General features: G+C 44.1%; 1 long non-coding RNA gene across 1 annotated transcript; it reads left to right on the top strand.

Annotated features, from left to right (window-relative positions):
* The first annotated feature begins 1732 nt into the window (after positions 1 to 1732).
* On the top strand, positions 1733 to 3198 carry LOC148184773 (uncharacterized). Its single transcript, XR_015772011.1, has 3 exons — positions 1733 to 1823; positions 2659 to 2822; positions 2951 to 3198. It is a non-coding gene; the product is annotated as an uncharacterized LOC148184773 (long non-coding RNA).
* Positions 3199 to 3482: the final 284 nt, after the last annotated feature.

The raw sequence follows: 3482 nt of genomic DNA on the forward strand, positions 1-3482 counted from the left end.
AAGAGTTGTGCACCCACTGCCCCATTTCATTACCCTCCCACTTGGAATATATTTAATAATCCAGCCTTAGAAACATTTGTTTCACCTTAATGTCCAGCTCTGCTTATCTTTAAAGGAATGATACACCTTGTGTGCCTCTGCTCAGAGCCCCTGCTCTTTCCTTTCGGTGCAAACATTCACTGACAGGAAATGCAGGTTACTTGGTAGTTTTGCTCCATGTTCCTTTTCTGCAGAGCACAATGTGTTTCACTTTCAGAGCAACCCTTTCTTAGCTCAGTCCTTAGCTGCCATTCCACATGATTTCTTGAGAGCAACAAATGCAGGCAAAATTTAAAACATCACAAGTTGTTCATGAAAGACACAAAGATAGTACCCAAATCTTCACATCTCCTCATGCTTCAGTGAGTGAAGAAGTTCCTCTTGCCCTGTATACCTCAGTTTATCCACAGACAATAATGAAAGTTCATAAGTGATGTGTATATCCAGCAAAAGCTCTTCTCCCATTCGTCCTTCCATCAGCCAAAGATCACCTGGCTCCAGTACACAGTTTTAATATTCCCATATAGTCATTCTGCTACCCCAAAAGGCAGAAAAATCCTTGACCATCCAGCCTGTTTGCAGGCTGTCACATTCACCAGTTTGAGTGATAAAACAGCTTCCTCATCCAGCCATCAAATAGCTTCATCTTTGGGCAGGAATCTGTCAGGGCACCAAACATGCAGATGTGGTCACTGCACAGCCAGCACAGCACTCACACCAGCCCCAGCTCTCCTGGAGGCACTGCACCCCTTGGAAGAGTGACCCACATCAGGGTAATCATTAGGGAACTGAAAATGGGATGGGACATTGGAGAAGTTCATGGAGAACTGTCTCCATTATCCATTGTAGTGGGAGGGATCCCCCCCTAGAGCAGGGGAAGGACTCCTCTCCCTGAGCAGTGGCAGGAACCAGGCATGATGAACTGACTGTAAACCAAATTCCCCACCTCCCTGTGCCACGGGGGGCCAGGAGGCAGAGCTGGGAAGGAGGGAGGGGTGAAGGAAAGGTGTTTTTAAGATTTATTTGACTTCTCATTATCTTGCTCTGATTATGTTGCTAATAAATTCTGTCAATATATCCAAGTTCAGTTTGCTCTGCTCATGATGGTTTCGGTGACTGAGATCTCTCCCTGTCCTTAACTCAACTCATGAACCTTTCATTAAATTTTCTCTCCCCTGCCCAGCAGAGGAGGGGAGTGACAGGGTGGCTTTGGTGGGTGCCTGGCATCCAGCCAGGGTCAACCCAAACATGACCATGCAGGCAAGTCAGGATACACACCCTGAAAAACAAGTAAAGAAAGGCCTGAGAGATTCAGCTTAGGGAGTCCAGCTGGAAGGACTCACTCCCATTTAACTGCAATTTATTCAGATACCTCAACAATTACACTGAGAACAAGACTCTGAAACCAAACATAGCCTATGATTCTTTCACCCTTCCCACCTCCCCTTTTTTAATTCCCTTTCTTTTTCCCCCTCTCTTTTTAACACTTGGCTTTTTCTCTTGGCTGGTTGGAGCTAATGAGATCCACCTGACCTAGCAGCTTGTGTGAGTCAGCACAATGACTTTCCACATCCCAACAAGGTTCAAGGGCCACAAATCTGCTGTAAGGATAGGAATACTTCATCTCCCAGGTGCTCCAGGGATTAATTAGCATTTTGAAATCACGGTTTGGGATCCTCATGTGCAAAATGATAGAGAAGTGGCTATTATTATTCTTGCAAACCATAATCCTGGATTAGTTAAAGCAACTAGTCAAGCAATCAACAGAATTTGTCAATGATGAGGTAAGGAGTTACAGCCAGTGACATTTCTAGGACAGAAAGAATGAATTTTCTAAACAATCAGTATGTGCTGCATAGAGTGAATAATTTGCAATGAATAATGTATGCAGTTAATTTAGCCTCTTTGCCAGCTTGCAGAAAGTCCATGCACAGAAAGATAATTTCTCGACCTTATTTCGGGAATTGAAAAAAGGAAAAAAATGCAGTTTATTCTATGGATGTATACTCAGCACATCTCCATTCTGCTTAAGATGTACTGACATAGTACAGAGATAAAGGCAGGTACAGGAAAGACACCTCCTTCCCATCTGGGATGGAAGATAGGAGGATGATTAGGCCATAGAATCTTCCATCCCTAATGTATGCTCACCTTGTCAAGCTCAAATCACAGCAAAACCTTTGCCCAGCAGGGTTTGTGTGTTGTGTACACCCACATACCCCGGCCAGAACTCCTAAATGAAGCCACGTGCAAAAAACAGAGTCACTGTCCTATGGATATTTCAGAAAAAATATTTACATAATTTCTTGGCTGACCATATGGCTGTCTGGTTATTTCACAAGTTCTGTGCTGGTCATCAACCAGGATTGCAGGAGACAGACATCCTACACACCTCATCAGCTGCAGGATGGGAATTGTGGTGGCTTCTTCTGCTAATCCTGAGTGTCAGACCTCACTCGCTCATGATCATCTGGTCACAGCTGTAGTAAAGCTTGTGTTTTAGAGCAGGTAGTTAAGAAAAGTGCCCTCATGTGGAAAAAAAAAATGAGAAGGGTAGATGTGAGATCAGCAGTTCTCTTATTTTCACAGGGCCTCTTACCATCATTGATTTTTCTACAGATTTCAAACCATCAAACCTGAGAAATTGCCAGCTCTGGCTCACCAGCACCCAGGTGTGAAGGCTCTTACAGGAGCTGGAGCTCTCTCACACAGCTCACACTCTTCCCTGCACCACCTGAAGTTTCCACACTTTGGGAGAAGCTGGGACTGGGCCAGCAGGCCAGGTCAGTCACCACTTCCCACCTTTGCCTCTTCCCACTCCATCCCCAGGAGGGCCAAGATTGCTCAGCTCACCTCGTGCCTACAGCAAGGGTAGAGCTGGTGAAAACAAATACTGCTTTCTCCTTTGTAGGTGGCATGGATTTGTGTCCCTGAGCTAAAATACACAGAATACGGATATTGAACAATAAAGTTGCTGTTGTGTTAGCTCTCACTGACTGTACAGGCTCAGCTTCCATGGCCCAGGATGTTTTTGGAGGTTTTTTTTTCAGCAGGACAGGGACATCTGCTCTTTTGTGCTGGACTCTGATTTCTTTCCAATACCCTTCCATGCTGTCATATTTGCAAAATATTTATTTATAGGAAAACTGTAGAGGGTGCATGAGTAAACACCACAAGGCCAGATCGTGATGATTTCAAAGGAGAAAATGAAAGTCATTGCTTGAGGATCAGAAGAAATGAGCAAGGAGGGGAAAAAAAAAAGAGGGGGATTAAAAATATCATCCACAAAAAGGCAGATTTTGGAGGTGAGCAGGGAAAGAAGATCAGAAGAAAATTAAAGGTGTATATTTGTGAATCAAATTAATGTATGAATGCATAAAACTTGCCAGTCTGACATGGAGATGAATGTATGTCGTTCTCTAAAGCTACAGCCAGCTCATCCA

The sequence above is a fragment of the Pseudopodoces humilis genome, chromosome 2 (assembly GCF_049639895.1).
Source record: "Pseudopodoces humilis isolate 2021_Gansu_Grassland_sample_001 chromosome 2, ASM4963989v1, whole genome shotgun sequence".
Taxonomy (NCBI): domain Eukaryota; kingdom Metazoa; phylum Chordata; class Aves; order Passeriformes; family Paridae; genus Pseudopodoces; species Pseudopodoces humilis.